At 41.5% G+C, this 19,023-nt stretch overlaps 1 protein-coding gene across 1 annotated transcript in view; it reads left to right on the top strand.

The window, feature by feature from the left end:
- sema3fb (sema domain, immunoglobulin domain (Ig), short basic domain, secreted, (semaphorin) 3Fb) overlaps positions 1-19,023 on the top strand; it is a 360,044-nt gene that overhangs the window by 31,579 nt on the left and 309,442 nt on the right. Inside the window, 1 exon segment of the mRNA XM_028825108.2 lies at positions 9,271-9,417. The gene's annotated coding sequence lies outside the window, so the exon portion shown is untranslated.

The raw sequence follows: 19,023 nt of genomic DNA, 5'->3' as shown, positions 1-19,023 counted from the left end.
ATGCCCCCCTTTCCGCCCTGTAATTGAATATCGACAGGTTAGTGTAGTCATTTGTTTCTGTGTAGCGTTCCCCTGTTAAATTGCTGCACTTGACTGTAGAATGCAAAGCTGTCAACCGATAGTGGAATTCAGGCCTACGTGACAAAGATTTACTGGCAACAGACAAGAACGAGCCAAATAAACGGAATCACACCATAAATCTGGGGGATAAACCAACCCCTAGTGAGCATCACATATAAGAAAGTCCCCGCAGAACTGGGCCAGCTGGCCGTTCAGTCCCTGTCTGATAGCTGCGTCTACCCTGTAAAGCACTTTTCCATGTTTGCATATCGTGATTCTGTGCTTTATATTGTTTTTTGGTTATTTTAACCACCTTCTGTCACTGCTTGTTTCAGTTTTCGCCTCTGATGGTCTGAATGGCCTCTTCTTATTACCTTTGAAGTAGTTTTGCTCTTTACAATCAAGACACAGTACTTGGCGTAGGGTCCGACTTCTCTCTAATTGTCTTTTGTTGATCAATGCATAGTTTTATGTTAAACAATATGTGGCACAGCCAGAGGTGTTGCTGGCTCAGCACTTGGACTACTGAGAGGTCAGTGTTGTGCTGTCCAGTCTGCATGTATTTCATTTGGGGGGCCCAGGCTTCCTTTCCACGTTACATTGGTGCCCTGTTAGGTAGGCTGATCTGTGCTTTGGAGGCTATGAGGGTTCTTTCTAACAGACTGTCATTCCTGCCTTATGCCTGTTATTGCGGTTTGGGGGTGAACTGCTGGTCATCTCAGACTGAATTTGAGCAACGAGTCAGAAGGAACAGGTTGCTAAGATCTAAATTGAAATCTGCTGTCCTTGAATATGTCAGAATGTATATTAAACATTGCAGACTCCTCTCCTTGTTTACATCCATTTGTTTCCCATGTGTGCATTTCTGGTCAAGGGACGGCAATCTATCCTGGTAGTAATAAACACAAGGCCGAAACAACTCCCACTCACTCGTACTGAGTCACGATACTGCATAGGAGAATCCAGCCAGCTAAGGGTGAACACTAAAACTCCATGCAAGTAATTAATTATTGGACCAGGAATCCATGAAGCTGTGACTGCTAACCACTATGCCACAACATAACCCATTTCACAAATAACATTTATTTATTGTTAATAGTCTTTTATTTATGCATTGTTTCTTTGTGTAAAATTCTGTTCTTGTTATGTCCCTTGTGTTTAATGGGTAGTGTCAACCTGACATCTCCACTCCCCCGGGTCCTCCCTCTGGTTATTTAAGATGGCTGAGAAGGCTCAGGAGCAGGAGATCATTTATTTGTTCGAAGTATGTGAGCATTGCCTATTCTGTTTTGGATTTGCTGTTTTTTTTTTTTTTTTGCCATTTTCTTGCCTGCTTTTCTTCAATTCTACCCACAGGTTCTGTATTGAAGCTTGTTTGCTGAAGGATTGCCATTTTGGCAACTCCATATGTCACTTTTTGCTCTATAAAGTGTTTTTCAGTATTTTTGCTAATGAATATTCATTTTATGAAGATTTTGTTGGCCTTTCAGACACAAGCCAGGGGTTTATGGTTGTCTTCCCTCATGTGAGGCTTTTTGATAAGAATTGTGGACATTTAGTGTTGTTTTCCCAGCTTTTAATTTTTGGAGCCAGCAGGTAGTCACAGGAGCCTGGCTTACTTAAAACACTGTTGGTGACTACTCACTGTGCAACATATTAATTATGAGCCCATACCCTGAAACTGCTAGTCACTTTTAATTTCCTTCAATCCACTCATTACCTCCACTCGGAGGTTTACATTTCCCGTTGCGCTCATCTCGCTCGTTTATCAGCGGCTAAGTGAGTTTGCATTTCGTCGGCGGTTTCACTTTGGCGACTGAGTCGCTTTCTTTCAGCTTCATGCTGCAGCCTTGTACTTCTTTCTTCTTCCGGCTCAGTAACTTAGGACCATCTTGCTAGCTCTTTCAGCTTCATGCTGTAGCCCCACACTTCTGGGCCGGACAGACAGACACACACACTTCCACTCGTAGACGTCTATATATAAGACTAGCAGTAATATAGTCACTTTAGTTTTCTCATGGAATAGATAGCACTGCCTATTGCGACCCGAAGGGGGCACTCCAGCTCCCCAACACTTGACACAGGCAGACACAGACACAAGTCCAGCAACACACAGGCTTTTATTTTGTCTGGGGGAAACTATTCCCTTAAGCGTTTCCCACAGCACAGTACAGTATCAAGAAGCACTCAGCACTTTGTCGTCCTCCTTCTTCTTCTTCTCCTTCTTTTTCTTCTTCTTCTTCTTCTTGGTGGTCGTCTTGTTGTTCTTCTTCTTCTTGGTGGTCTTCTTCTTCTTCTTGGTGGTCGTCTTGTTGTTGTTGTTCTTCTTCTTGGTGGTCTTCTTCTTCTTCTTCTTGGTGGTCTTCTTCTTCTTCTTCTTGGTGGTCTTCTTGTTGTTGTTCTTGTTGTTGTTGTTCTTGTTGTTGTTGTTGTTCTTGTTGTTGTTGTTGCTGTTCTTGTTGTTGTTGTTCTTCTTCTCAGTAGCGTAGCGTGGGTGTCAGCCGCCCGGGGCGGAGGAAAATTCCGCCACCCCCTTATTTAGGTATGGTTGAAATTTTTACAAGATGATATTATTATTTATTGTGAAATTTTGCCACCCCCTAAAAGTGCCGCCCGGGGCGGGCCGCCCCTGCCGCCCCCACTACGCTACGCCACTGCTTCTTCTTCTTCTTGATGTTTTATCGTTTTTTGACATGATTTTTACGGCCATATGCCTGTCATGACACCATTCCTCCCCCATTTATCCGGTCTCAGGAGTGGCCTGAAAATGGAGTGTGAGTTCCATGTATCCATCTCCTCCAGTGTCTTTTTTCCCATTATAGCTAGCCAACATTTAGGCACAAAGAAAGAACAACCTTGGATGGGATTCCGGGCCATAGCAGAACACACCCTTGGTCAAACCCACTGAATTTAGAATTGAAAATTAACTTAATAATGCTCATCTTTAGGATGATGGAGAGAGTCAGTGTAGACAAGCAAATCTGAGACCCAGATGTATAAACTCCATGTGCCTAGGGAATGGAGCTGTGACAGAACAGAAGCCCTAACAACCCCACTCTACAGGCATTTTAATATTTTGTATGCAATGTTCCTTAGACTATTCTTTCCATAATTGTAAATGATTTTGTTATACAGTATGTGTGTCATTGAAATGCTACTATAAAGACAGTCGCTCTGAGATATGACGTGCAGCATTACAAGTTGGCAATGCAGTTTTCTGCATTTGGGCACTCCAGTTACAATGCTTTTAAATGTTTATCTTGAATTGTATCATTCATACTCAATGGCATGTGAGGAAAAAAATTCTGTTACAAGTATGGAAATCGAGAAATTGGCTGCTAGCTCCACGGGAGTCCTGCTATTTGAAGCTTACTTAGGAGTTATCTGTAACTCCTTTTACTTGGCCCACTTCTGTACCCATTGTGTGTGTCACAATTTGGCACCGCAGTCTGCTGATGTTTTCAAATCCATTTGCATGTCTGCTGTATCTTGAATTAGTCCGCTTACACTTAGTATGATGGTCTCCCGACTGCCATCACAGTGTACTGACATTTTGAACTCTTAAGTTGCAGGCCAATTTTGAGTTCTCCCACTTAATTACCTCTAGCCATCTATCTGAGTCCTTAACTGGAGATTCGAAATTATACCGAAGGGACTTAAACAAAATGTACTCCTGTGTAGATGACATGGTGAAGTGTAGGTGAGAGGATGATCGATCTTAACAGAAGGCTCTGCATGTCTGAGTCGTGTTTCTCATTCATTCTAATGCATCCATCCATCCATTTTCTAAGTCCAGTTATTCAGACCAGTATTGCATGGAAACTGGAGCCTATCCCAGCAAGCATCAGGAGTAAAGCTGAAAGAAGCCAGAAAGCACCTCTGCACACAAAGAGCTGTGAGAATCAGCAACCAAGCCAAGGGGTTGAAGCAGAAACCCTGACAACTTTTAAATGGTACTTGAATGAGATATTGCGACAGCTTTGCTATTAGCTAAACAAACAAACTCGATGGGCTGAATGGTCTCCTCTCGTTTGCCCAATTTCGTATGTTCTTTGTTCTATTCAGTGTATGCTCTGCAATATGCTCTTCCAACAATAGAGTATTAAAAGTTGGCATCCGCATCCAGTGAAATTTTGAATTCCAGGTGAACTTCTTAAAATTCACACAGACAGTGAATAACTGGACGACACCCTGATCTACAGAGCAGTGAAGCTGTGCTGCTAACCACTGGGTCACTGTACCGCCATTTAGCAAATAACAGAGTATCACAAATCTTTTCTATTCTCATTTTCTTTCACATTTAAGACTTGTTTTACAGTGGTTTCCTCTGTTCAGTTTTCATGTACGGTGAAGGACCTGAGGAATGAGAGCCTCTCCTTATAGCAGTGAACATTTCAATTCCAGCTTCATGTCAGTTTTGAATCAGGTCTTTACATTCATGTGCAACAACAACAACAACAACATTTATTTATATAGCACATTTTCATACAAAAAGTAGCTCAAAGTGCTTTACATAATGAAGAAAAGAAGAATAAAAGACAAATAAGAAATTAAAATAAGACAACATTAGTTAACATAGAAAGGAGTAAGGTCCGATGGCCAGGGTGGACAGAAAAAACAAAAAAAAACTCCAGAAGGCTGGAGAAAAAAATAAAATCTGTAGGGGTTCCAGGCCACGAGACCGCCCAGTCCCCTTTGGGCATTCTACCTAACATAAATGAAATAGTCCTCTTTGTAGTTAGGGTTCTCACGGAGTCACTTGATGCTGATGGTTATACAGACTTCTGGCTTTTAATCCATCCATCATTGTTGGAACATCATGGTGCTTTGGGTAGATGGTGGTGGCACAAGCCACCACCAATAGGACACCGGAAAAGAAAACAGAAGAGAGAGTAGGGGTTAGTACAAATTTTGAATGAATAGTTATTATAATGAATTGGATATACAGAGTGTCAGGATTAAATTACAGTGAAGTTATGAGAAGGCCATGTTAAAGTAATGTGTTTTCAGTAGTTTTTTAAAGTGCTCCACTGTATTAGCCTGGCGAATTCCTACTGGCAGGCTATTCCAGATTTTAGGTGCATAACAGCAGAAGGCCGCCTCACCACTTCTTTTAAGTTTTGCTCTTGGAATTCTAAGGAGACACTCAGTTGAGGATCTGAGGTTGCGATTTGGAATATAAGGTGTCAGACATTCCGATATATAAGACGGGGCGAGATTATTTAAAGCTTTATAAACCATAAGCAGAATTTTAAAGTCAATTCTGAATGACACAGGTAACCAGTGTAGTGACATCAAAACTGGAGAAATGTGTTCGGATTTTCTTTTCCTGGTAAGGATTCTAGCAGCTGCATTCTGCACTAACTGCAAACGATTGATGTCTTTTTTGGGTAGTCCTGAGAGGAGTGCATTACAGTAATCTAGCCGACTAAAGACAAACGCATGAACTAATTACTCTGCATCTTTCGATGATATAAGAGGTCTAACTTTTGCTATGTTCCTTAGGTGAAAAAATGCTGTCCTAGTGATTTTATTAATATGCGATTTAAAATTCAGATTACAATCAACGGTTACCCCTAAGCTTTTTACCTCCGATTTGACTTTTAATCCTAATTCATCCAGTTTATTTCTAATAGCCTCATTGTATCCATTATTGCCAATCACTAAGATTTCGGTTTTTTCTTTATTTAATTTGAGAAAGTTACTATTCATCCATTCTGAGATACAGGTTAGACATTGTGTTAGCGAATCAAGAGATTTGGGGTCATCAGGTGCTATTGATAAATACAGCTGTGTGTCATCAGCATAGCTGTGGTAGCTCACGTTATGTCCCGAGATAATCTGACCTAATGGAAGCATGTAGATTGAGAAGAGCAGCGGACCCAGGATAGAGCCTTGTGGAACACCATATAGAATATCATGTGTCTTTGAGTTATAATTACCACAACTAACAAAGAATTTTCTCCCTGCCAGGTAGGATTCAAACCAGTTTAAGACACTGCCAGAGAGGCCCACCCATTGACTAAGGCGATTCTTAAGAATATTATGATCAATAGTGTCAAATGCGGCACTCAAATCTAAGAGGATGAGAACAGATAAATGGCCTCTGTCTGCATTTACCCGCAAGTCATTTACTACTTTAACGAGTGCAGTTTCTGTGCTGTGATTTGTTCTAAAACCTGACTGAAATTTATCAAGAATAGCATGTTTATTGAGGTGCTCATTTAACTGCATAATGACTGCCTTCTCTAGAATTTTACTTAAGAAAGGCAGGTTAGAGATGGGTCTATAATTTTCAAGAGAAGAGGGGTCGAGATTATTTTTCTTAAGTAGGGGTTTAACTACCGCAGTCTTAAGACAGTCTGGGAAGACCCCCGTATCTAATGACGAATTTACTATGTCAAGAACATTATCAATAAGCACACCCGATACTTCTTTGAAAAAATTTGTTGGTATTGGGTCAAGGGCACAGGTGGATGGTTTCATTTGAGAAATTATTTTATGTAAATCAGGTAAATCTATCCTAGTGAAAGACTCTAATTTATTTATTATGAAGTACTGGGGTTTCGGGGGATCCTTAGTGTTGGGGAGATATACTATGTTATTTCTAATATCATTAATTTTCTGATTGAAAAATACAGCGATAGCCTCACAGGTTTTACTGGAAGTACTTAGAAGGCATTCCTTTGAGTTACCTGGGTTTAACAGATGATCAATTGTCGAAAATAACACTCTGGGATTACTAGCATTGTTATTTATAATCTTAGAGAAATAGCAGCGCCTCTCAAGACGGACTGTGTTATTGTATTCTGTTATTTTAACTTTTAATATCTCATAGTCAATAGTTAGTTTAGTCTTCCTCCATTTACGCTCAGCTCTACGGCATGTTCTCTTTAAATCAGACACTCTTTGGGTCTTCCATGGTATAACAATGCTAGAAGATTTTTTAACTGTCTTTTCAGGTGCAACTATGTCAACAGCAGCTCTCACTTTAGTATTAAATCTTTCCACCTTACTATTTACATTCTCCTCGCTATTATAGTTGGCACTATAAACGGACTGATTGGTTAGAATGTTTGTAAGTTTTAAAGTTGCTGATGATGTGCAATGTGGGTCTTACAAACTGACAGCACCATCAGCTTGAACATGTGCATCCTAAGTGGACGTGGGTCTCAGGTTGTTAATTTCTCAACATTATGATCATTTTGCTGCAGATATCACAAGTGATACAGCAATTGAAGGTACTGAGCGAGTTTATTTATATATATATATATATATATATATATATATATATATGTGTGTATATATATATGTGTGTATATATATATGTGTGTATATATATATGTGTGTATATATATATATATATATATATATATATATATATATATATATATGTATGTGTATATATATATATATATATATATATATGTATGTGTATATATATATATATATATATGTATGTGTATATATATATATATATATATATGTATGTGTATATATATATATATATATATATATATATATGTATGTGTATATATATATATATATATATGTATGTGTATATATATATATATATATATATATGTATGTGTATATATATATATATATATATATGTATGTGTATATATATATATAATATAATGTGGCACAGTGGGTAGCGCTGCTGCCTCGCAGTTGGGAGACCTGGGGACCTGGGTTCGCTTCCCGGGTCCTCCCTGCGTGGAGTTTGCATGTTCTCCCCGTGTCTACGTGGGTTTCCTCCGGGCGCTCCGGTTTCCTCCCACAGTCCAAAAACATGCTGGTTAGGTGGACTGGCAATTCTAAATTGGCCCTAGTGTGGGCTGGGTGTGTTTGTGTGTGTCCTGCAGTGGGTTTGCACCCTGCCCGGGATTGGTTCCTGCCTTGTGCCCTGTGCTGGCTGGGATTGGCTCCAGCAGACCCCCTGTGTTCGGATTCAGCGGGTTGGATAATGGATGGATGGATAGATATACTCACTGTGTAAACCTGTGCTTTAAAAATCCCGGGCTCCTAGAAACTATTGAAATCGTTAGGAAAAAAAATTGAAATGCAAAGTTGGTGGTTTCGTTTTGCGGACGTGCTCCCCTCTGTTCTCTTTCAGCGGCTAAGCAAGTTCAATCTCCTCAAAAGTTTAGTTTTGCCAATGTGCTCACCTCTGTTGTTCTCCTCGGAGGATTCATTTTCCCGATTTGCTCGCCCTGCTTGTGTATTAGCGGCTAAGCGAGTTTCTCTCTCCTCGAAGGTTTAGTTTTGCCAATGTGCTCGCCCCCCTTGTCTATCAGCATCTAAGTGAGTTTCTTTCTCCTCAGAGGTTTCAATTTCCCGTTGCACTCATCTCGCTTGTTTATCAGCGGCTAAGTGAGTTTGCATTTCGTCGGCGGTTTCACTTTGGCGACTGAGTCGCTTTCTTTCAGCTTCATGCTGCAGCCTTGTACTTCTTTCTTCTTCCGACTCAGTAACTTGGGACCATCTTGCTAGCTCTTTCAGCTTCATGCTGTAGCCCCACACTTCTGGGCCGGACAGACAGACACACACACTTCCACTCGTAGACGTCTATATATAAGACTTGCAGTAATATAGTCACGTTATTTTTCTCATGGAATAGATAGCACTGTCTATTGCGACCCGAAGGGGGCACTCCAGCTCCCCAACACTTGACACAGGCAGACACAGACACAAGTGCAGCAATACACAGGCTTTTATTTTGTATGGGGGAAACTCTTCCCTTAAGCATTTCCCACAGCACAGTACAGTATCAAGAAGCACACAGCACTTTGTCGTTCTTCTTCTTCTTCTTCTCCTTCTTCTTCTCTCTCTCTCTCTCTCTCTCTCTCTCCCCCTGTCTTTCTGCCTCCCCCTTCCTCCAGCAAGCGTCGTTCCTCTTCCTCCCGACTTTGGCTCCTGGAGCCAGGTGAGACGGGAGCCTGACAAAGTAAGGCTCAGCAGTACCTGCAGCACCCATGGATCCCAACAGGACTGAACCACTAAACTCTGACTCCCAGCATACCCTGTGGGAATCTGTGGCAGTGCAACAACCCTGGTGTGGAGGTGGGCTCCCTTCTAGTGATCCAGGCCTGAGCACACTTTCTCCCCGGGTCCTTCCATTAAGAAAGTGTCCCAGTGTAACAGTCTTAAAAGTATTATATCACCTTATGAAGCAAATTAACCTTGTTTTTCCTTTTCTTTTCACAGGGTACTGCCAACTTTCTGTTGAAACCAGACTTTCAAAGACCATGGCTGCTGCTAGCTTGTGTTTGGCAATCCACTTCCTGGCTGTCTGGATCTCGGGGTCCTGTAATCCAATACTCTCCGCTCCCCGAGTGCAGCTAACGTTTAAAGGTAAGGGGATATTATTGACACTCGCAGGCTCGTAAATGTGGAGAGCCAAAGTCGAACCAAAACAATGTGTGCTTTTCTTGCATGTCCTCCAACTTCTTTCTTGTCTTTATTGTGGCTTTATTGTTATGGGAAGATATTAATCTGTGCTTCATCCCTGCAAATGAAGATGATGATGATGAGCAGCTTTGGACAAAATAGCCAATAGTTTGAGCTTTCATTTATCTTTTGAAAAGTGTGCCAGGGCAGAGTGCCCTTAACAGCTGACGTAGAATAAAGATTTGCACTTTGTCCTTAAGAATCGTGTGGCAGGCAGAGAAGCGGTAGAGCGGCCTGAAGAGGGCAGATTCAGATAGGCAGGAGGCTAAATTGAAGGAAGATTGGGCCAAATTCTATTACGGAGAATGAAATAAATGGAGGTTTGTAACAGAAAAGAAAAACTATAAGTGGGATTCTGCTGGAGGAGCCCGTCTTCAGATAAGAGCCGTCCACTTGACAGCACTCGTGTGCTCAGCCAGGATTACAGATTGCAAATTTACCAGGCTCAGCCGAGCGAGGCGCTGTACAATTTCCCCCTATCTTCAACTGGCATTTGAGCGGCCCGCTTTATCTTTTTCCGAGTTAAGTGGGGAAGCGGCGGCTTAATTAAGTCTTGTCACAGTTCACTACCGACTGCTCTTTTTTATTCCTTTCTTATTAAAATGGGATTTAACAGTATGCGGGTCATGCCATTTTTATTTTTTAAAATTATTTTATCGTGCAAGTTTTTGCCAAGTAAATTTAGTGGCACAGAAATTGCTGCTGTTACTTCAAGCATCCAACATGGGTTCAAATCCAGCACCGGGTCACTGTCCATGTGGAGACTGGACACTCTCCATGTGTCTGCTTGTGTTTTTATTTTTACATTTCCAAGGATGTGCAGGTCATGTTAACTGCTGCTGTGTGAGTTTTGGTATGACTGGGCCCTGTGATGGACTGGGATGCCATCCAGGGCATTTTTCTGCCTAAGGATAACCTACTGTATGCATCAGCCACCTCAAGCGTTTGTCCCGGGCCAGTTCCTCATCCCTATTTAAAAATGTTTTAATATATCGTTAATTTGATTAAAATGTGACCAGACTGACCCAGTGGTTCCAAGTTTTCTGTGATTATGAGGTCACAAACTATGGTCTCCATTTACTTACTTTTAAATTTTACGTATTTGGCTGATGCCTTTATCTAAAGCGACTGACAGCATTGCAGAGATACCATTGGTTACATTTCCTTTGTTTATCCAGTTGGAGTACAGACTCGCTCAGGGTCAGACAGTGTCAGTAACAGGACTTGAACCCACAACCTCAGGGATTGAAGCCTTAACCACTATGTGACACGGTGGCATCTGTCTTTTAGGATCTCTTGGGCCACGAACTACAACAATCTAGAAGAGAACAGCTGTAGTGGGCTGGCGCCCTGCCCGGGGTATGTTCTTGCCTTGAGCCCTGTATTGGCTGGGATTGTCTCCAGCAGACCCCTGTGACCTTGTAGTTAGGATATAGCGGGTTGGATAATGGATGGATGGATAGAAGAGAACAGGCCATTCAGCCCAACAAAACTCGCCAGTCCTATCCTCTTATTTCTTCCAAAAAAAACATCAAGTCAAGTTTTTAAAGTCCTGCTGGTCTCTTTCTCCAAGTGTCTGTGGTTTGCTGTGTAAAGACAAACTTCCTAATGTTTGTATGAAATTTCCCCTTCACAAGTCTCCAACTCTGTCTCTGTGTTCTTGATGAACTCATTTTAAAGACACCGTCTCGATCCACTGGACTAAATCTCTTCATAATTTTAAAAACTTCAGTGGGGTCGCCTCTTAATCTTCCTTTTCTTAAACTGTAAAGGCTCAGGTCTTGTGATCTTCCCTGAGAACTCATCCCCTGTAGCCCTGCAGTCAGCCTAGTTGTTCTTCTCTGGACATTTTCTAGTGCTACTATGTCCTTTTTGTAGCCTGGAGACCAAAACTGCTCCCAGGAATCCAGATGAGGCCTCACCAGTGTGTTATAAAGCCGGAGCAGAACCTCCTGTGACTTGTACTCCACACATCAAGGCGCTATATAACCAAACACACTCTTAGCCTTGTTAATGGCTTCTGAACACTGTTGGGAAGTCGATAGCTTAGAGTCCACCACGACTCCTAAATCCTTCTCATAAGGTGTACTCTCAATTTTCAGACCCTTCCATTGTGTATTCAAACCTCATATGTGTATTTCCTACATCTATCCTTCCATTTTCCAACCCGCTGAATCCAAACACAGGGTCACGGGGGTCTGCTGGAGCCAATCCCAGCCAACACGGCACAAGGCAGGAACCAATCCCGGGTAGGGTGCCAACCCACCGCAGGACACACACAAACACACCCACACACCAAGCACACACTAGGGCCAATTGAGGCAGCAGTGCTACCACTGCGCCACCGTGCCGCCCATTTCCTACATGTAACACTTTACATTTACATCAAGTCGAGTTTTGAAAGTCCCTAAAGTCTTACTGTCTACCAAACTACTTGGTCTCTTATTCCAAGTGTGTATCGTTCTTTGTGTAAAGAACATCTTCCTAATGTTTGTGTGAAATTTATCCTTCACAAGTTTCCAGCTGTGTCCCCGTGTTCTTGATGAACTCATTTTAAAATAACAGTCTCAATCTACTGGACTAATTCCCTTCATAATTTTAAACACTTCACTCAGGTCACCTCTTAATCATCTTTTTCTTAAACTGTAAAGGCTCAGCTCTTTTAATCTTTCCTCATAACTCATCCCCTGTAGTCCTGTAATCAGCCTAGTCGCTCTTCTCTTGACCTTTTCTAGTGCTGTTATGTCCTTTTTTGTAGCCTGGAGACCAAAACTACACCCAGGATTCCAGATGAGACCTCACCAGTGTGTTATAAAGCCTGAGCAGAACCTCCTGTCACTTGTACTCCACACATCAAGGCGCTATATAACCTGACATTCTGTTAGCCTTCTTAATGATGTCTGAACACTGTCTGATAGTTGATATTGCTCTACAACTCCTAAATCCTTCTCATAAGGCATACTTTTCAATTTTCAGAATTCCCATTGTATATTGAAACCTAAGATTTTTAACTTTAATGTGTAATTCTTTACATTTACTGACATTTAATTTCATCTGCCACAAATCTGCCCAAGCCTGTCTGCTATCCAGGCCCTTCTGTAATGATATAACGGATTACAAATTATCTGCTAGTCCATCTATCTTGATATTATCTGAAAACTTAACCAGCTTGTTACTTATATTCCTATCTAAATCCATCCATCCATCCATTATCCAACTGCTATATCCTAATTACAGGGTCACAGGGGTCTGCTGGAGCCAATCCCAGCCAACACAGGGCACAAGGCAGGAAACAAACCCCGGGCAGGGTGCCAGCCCACCGCAGCCTATCTACTGTAAATCCATCCATCCATCCATCCATTTTCCAACCCGCTGAATCCGAACACAGGGTCACGGGGGTCTGCCAGAGCCAATCCCAGCCAACACAGGGCACAAGGTAGGAAACAAACCCCGGGCAGGGTGCCAGCCCACCGCAGTCTATCTAAATCATTTCTATATATTAAAAATAGCAGCGGCCCAAGCACTGACCCCTGCTGGACACCACTCTTAACGTCACTCAATTCTGATGAGGTTCCCCACACCATCACCCTCTGCTTCCCGTGTCCGAGCCAATTCTGCACCCACCCATACCTACCACACCCTGAACTCCCACTTCTTTTAGTTTGATGCCCAACCTCTCATGTGGCAAATGCTTCTTGAAAGTCAAGATTAATAATAGATAGATAGATGTGAAAAGCACTATATGATAGATAGATAGATAGATCTGAAAGGCACTATATGATAGAAAGATCTGAAAGGCACTATATGATAGATAGATAGATGTGAAAGCACTATATGATAGATAGATAGATAGATAGATCTGAAAGGCACTATATGATAGATAGATAGATAGATGTGAAAAGCACTATATGATAGATAGATAGATAGATCTGAAAGGCACTATATGATAGAAAGATCTGAAAGGCACTATATGATAGATAGATAGATGTGAAAGCACTATATGATAGATAGATAGATCTGAAAGGCACTATATGATAGATAGATAGAAAGATCTGAAAGGCACTATATGATAGATAGATAGATAGATAGATATTTTATTAATCCCAAGGGGAAATTCACATACTCCAGCAGCAGCATACTGATACAAAAAAAACAATATTAAATTAAAGAGTAATAAAAATGTAGGTAAAAACAGACAATAACTTTGAGTAATGTTAACGTCATTATTAATATTAATATCATTAACGTATGATATTAATGTTAACATTAATATCATATGATCCACTTGATAAGAGCAAACACAAATTAATTAAATATTAAATGACTTTTAATTTGGTGTACTTGGTGGGGAGTGGTGGCTGTGTCGGGACCCCAACAGTAGCTATACCACCTAGAGCCTCAGCAAGGACCACACAAAGCCCCGAGTGAATGGAGAAGTGTACCGTTGAGCTATGCCTCTTTATCTAATGTCTTCCAAACCGCAGCCTGAACAGCGACAGAACTTGCTTGGTATCACCTAGGGAGCCATGAGGAAGGTGGAATTGAACAGACAACCCTTATATTTATAGCCCAACTTCCGGGGCGCTAGGTCTTCCTGCTTGTACAAAACAAACAAACCCGAGTCGTGCTTTGTAAGTTAGGAGATCGCGTTCTTGGTGTTTTAACTCTCATACGAGACCTTGAAGACGAACAGTCTTGTGGTGTAGATAACATTTTAATTCTTTGGAACCTTAGAATGCAAAAGAAACAGAAAGCGCGCTCCATTTTGGATTTGACTGACCTGCAATGTTCATTTACCTTTCTCGGTGTGCTTCTCCACCTTTCACAAACATAACATTCCCCAGCTTGTTTAATCCATTTCACAGGATTTCGGTGCCCAATAGCATCGGGCATGAGACAGGAGCCAGCCACCGGGTGAAGTGCCAGCCCACTGAAGGGTCCACTCCCGCTCACATACATACTGTTTTTGACTTGGCCCCTTTCTGAACTTTTATATTTAACCTGATAAATGCCATTGGGGAGTCACGGGCAGCCAAGGCCTATTGTGGCAGCATTAGACGGCAGGTAAGACAGGATGCCAGTCCATTGTAATGCACACTCATTCTTACACACACGGCACGTCTTTGGAAAATTTGGGAGGAAAGTGAAGTAGCTGGAGAGGTTCCTACATGGAGCTGGCAAAACTGTGCAGACTCCACACAGGCTGGGACTGGGACTCAGCTTTCTGGAGCTGTGAGTCGGCTACACTAACCACCATGCCACCGTGCTGCCATGAAGAAAATATTAACTTGTACTTTCTACAAATAGTCGCTGCTTAAATAGTGCTTTGTTTAATGTTTTACATTATGCTTTCTAGGAGATTATCCTATAAGGCAGACATTTCACATTTTTTTTTTCCATTGAGATTGTCACAGGCATTAGGTACACATTACAATCCCGCTTAAGAGGTCAAGTGCTTCACCCTGGATGTAAGAGAACTTAACCCTGGGAGGTTCCTTCTTCACATCCTGGTTTCAGTGCAGTTATCGTATGAACTTGAGCAGCTCATTTTAACACGCGTACTCAGTCCTTACCGTGAAATACCAGAACTGAAGTCCCATTGTTAGACGCACACAGAAAAGCCGATTTAGCTTGTGGTCTTAGCCGAGTCTCCAGAGTGGTCATACTTTGTTGCAGTGTTTATTTTTTCTAGTCTGAATACCACCAGAGCCACATAATCATGTAATGTCTGTGAAATTGGAAATTACCGCAGTTACCTTTATTTGGGTTCAGCCAGACCTTGATTGCTCTTGCTGACTTGTCTAACTGCAGTATTGATAATAACCATATTTGATGGAGACGGTTGAGCCAGATAGCCACTCTGTTTATTATTTCACCCTAATAATTGTTTCCTTTTTTTTTTTTTTGTTTTGTTTTTTGAAATATTCCCCCGTGATTCTTTGCAGTGTTGGACACACAGAGGATAAGGAAATCCTGACTTCTTAATGGGGGGCAACATCTCCTCTTCTCATAAACTTGTAAGGGGAAAAAAAACCCAAAACAAAACAGTGTTCTGACAAGGCTGGAAAACAGGAAAACGAGCATTCGCCATTTCCATAAAAATGTCAATCTTCTAAAGCTTTAAACCTTATATACGTACTTTAGTTGTGCAACTCATCTAAGATGGGTTACAATAAAATTAATTAACATAGATCTCAGAGTTAACATTTGCAATGCACCATCTGTTTGAATGTATTTTGTAACACATGTCTTGCATTTGTCATTCCAACAGATGGCACATCTGAAAGATTTGCAGTAATAAAATGCATTATTAAATGTTAGTGGTGCACCATCTGTTGGAAAGGAAAATGCAATGCATATGTCTCTGATATATGCTATTTAGTATGAGATTTGTAAAAATAGTGATGCACCATCTGTTGGAAAGGAAAATGCAATGCATATGTCTCTGTTATATGCTATTTGGGATAAGATTTATAAAAACAGTATTCATGTGTGTGTTTATGATGCGATATCTGTTACAATGACAAATGCAAGGAATTTTACTACTAAAATGTTTGTGATGCGCCATCTTTTGGAATGACAGAGACATAGCAGCCAGACAAACACATATACATTTATCATTTTATTAAGTTAGCTAAGTAACTAGCTGTGCTACCTTTCTAAGATAAGTTAAAATCTAAATAATCAACATAGCTCTCAGTGTTTTGCAATGCATGTAGTACTAAAATGCTTTGCATTTATCATTCCAACAGATGGCACATCACAAACAGTTGTAATAATGAAATGCATCACACAAATTACACAATGCACCATCTGTTGGAATAACAAACGCACTGCATTTTATTACTACAAATGTTTATTATGTGCCATCTGTTGGAATGACAGAGACATACGTAGCAGACAGAAACACTGACACATACTTATCCTTTTATTACGATATCTAGCTGTGCTGTTGGAATGATAAATGCAATTAATTTTATTTCTACAAATGTTTATTATGTGCCATCTGTTGGAGTGAAAGAGACATAGCAGTCAGACAGCCACACAGACAGAAACATATCCTTTTACTAAGGTAGATATATAATTAGCTGTACTATCCTTCTGAGATGGGTTAAAATCTAAGTAACCAACATAGCCCTGGGTGTTAGTGTTTGCACTGCACAATTTGTTGGAATGTATTTTGCTATGTGTGTAATAATAAAATGCTTTGCAGTTGTCATTCCAACAAGTTGCAGTAATCAAATGCATAGCTGTAGATGCAATGACAAATGCAATGCGTTGGTGCATCACAAACATTTGTAATAATACATCTGTTGGAATGACGGCGAGATAGTAACCAGATGGACACACGGACACTTGTCTTTTTATAAAGGGGGGTAAGCTGATTTCTGCCCGTCTGGCAGTTACTCTCTGTTAGATGTCTTTAATGCTAACGTTTGCGGTGCAGTGTGTCCGTCTGGTTGCTATGTCTGTGTTGCATGCCATTTGGTACAGGATTTATAAAAGCAGTGCTAATGTTTGTGATCACCATCTGTTAGATAACAGAGATGTAGCAACTGGGCGGGCACACAGTCACTTATTCTTTAATTAGGCTAGATATACAACTAGATGTGCTTGAAATCTAAGTAGTCAACATAGACCTCCACATTAAGGATTGCAGTGCACCATCTGTGGGAATGCTTTTGGCAATTTATGTACAGTAGTAGGGAGGCACGGTGGCGCAGTGGTAGTGCTCCCTGTGTGGAGTTTGCATGTTCTCCCCGTGTCTGTGTTGGTTTCCTCCTGGTGCTCTGGTTTCCTCCCACAGTCCAAAGACATGCAGGTTAGGTGCATTGGCGATTCTAAATTGTCCCTAGTGTGTGCTTGGTGTATGAGTGTGGATGTGTGTGTGCCGTGCAGTGGGCTGGCGCCCTGCCTGGGGTTTATTCCTGCCTTGCACCCTGTGCTGGCTGGGATTGGCTCCAGCAGACCCCCATGACCCCTGTGTTAGGCTATAGCGGGTTAGACAATGACTGACTGACTGACTGACTGTACAGTAGTAATAAAAAGCTTTGCATTTGCACCGTGCCGCCTGGCCTAGCAGTCCTTTGCTAATTCTTCATATACACTTACACATACATATGTGGGATGTTTATTTCTGTAATGTAAGGCATAGGATTCAGTTATGCACTTACGTCCATTTTTGTTCCATTCTTCTTGCTCCCTTGCAAGATAGTTCTCTGCGGTACATACTGAAAGTGATTTACTCGCTGGTCCAGTCAGCGTGAAGTGAAAGTGACAGAAGCCTTTTGTCCTCCGCCAACGGCGACAATGTTCTCTTTACATTCCTTGCTTTATATGTTGCAGCTCTGACCACAACAATCGCTTCTGGACAACAAAACAAACCACTTGAGAAGTTTGAGGAAAGGCTGGGAGCTTTAGAGCACCAGTCACAGAAGAGAAAGTGTGGAAATGTAAAATGAGACCATGGTAATGCAGCCCTTTTGTAATCAATACCTATCAACTTGTCCGGATGGCAAGATGCTGGCGTTGCCTCTAGGAATTTGAGCATCTATGGATAATCAATTAACTAACTAACCCCCCCACCCCCAAACCAAAGAAAAATACAAGCCAGTGTCCAGCTAGCAGGTCAACCCTGGGAGAGTAGATTTAATTCAACTTGAGCTGTGGTGGTGCAGACGTCCCCCCCACTCCCAACAACAAACACCACCCCTCACTGCCGCCATCGCCCTCTGCACTTTCACTTGTGTCATTGACCCTGGCTGAATTCCAGTAGAGGACCTTTGCCCAGGACAAAGTGGAAATTATTTGTAGAAAAGCAAAAACAGGTGACGCCAAGTTTAACGTGGCAGTTTTTGGATGTTGTCAGTGTACGTAATATATCGGAAATCATAATTAGAAAATTAGGACGCTAGAAAATGTTATGACAAGAACAGGCCACTTGGCCCAGCGAGCTCAGACGTCCTAGTCATTTAGATTGTTTGAAAATAACATCAAGTCGGCATTTGAAGGACCTTAAAGTCCCACTGTCCACCCAATTACTTGGTCATTTATTTGTGTGTCTGTGGATTCTTGGCGTGAAGAAAAACTTTCTAACATTTGTGTGAAATCTGCCAAGAATACGTTTCCAGCCGTGTCCCTGTGTTCTTGTTGCAGCTTCGATTTGGTGTACTCATTCCTCTAATAATCTGAAACACTTAAATCACATTTGCTTAAACTGAAAAGGCTCAGCTCTTCTAATCTTTCCTCGTAGCTCATTCCTCCCAGTCCTGGAATCAGCCTAGTCGCTCTTCTCTGGACTTCCTCTAGCGCTGCTATGTCTTTTTTTTGTAATATGGAGACCAAAACTACACACAGTACTCCAGGTAAGTCCTCACCAGTTCATTATAAACCTCCTGACTTGTACTCCACACATAGCGATGTGTAACCTAACATCTTATTAGCCTTCTTGATTGATTCTGCACACTGTCTGCCTCTACTTTAGATAGCGATGAGTCCACTATGGCTCCT

This window comes from Erpetoichthys calabaricus, chromosome 18, assembly GCF_900747795.2.
Source record: "Erpetoichthys calabaricus chromosome 18, fErpCal1.3, whole genome shotgun sequence".
Taxonomy (NCBI): Eukaryota; Metazoa; Chordata; class Cladistia; order Polypteriformes; family Polypteridae; genus Erpetoichthys; species Erpetoichthys calabaricus.
This window is presented reverse-complemented; position numbering and strand designations above follow the sequence as displayed.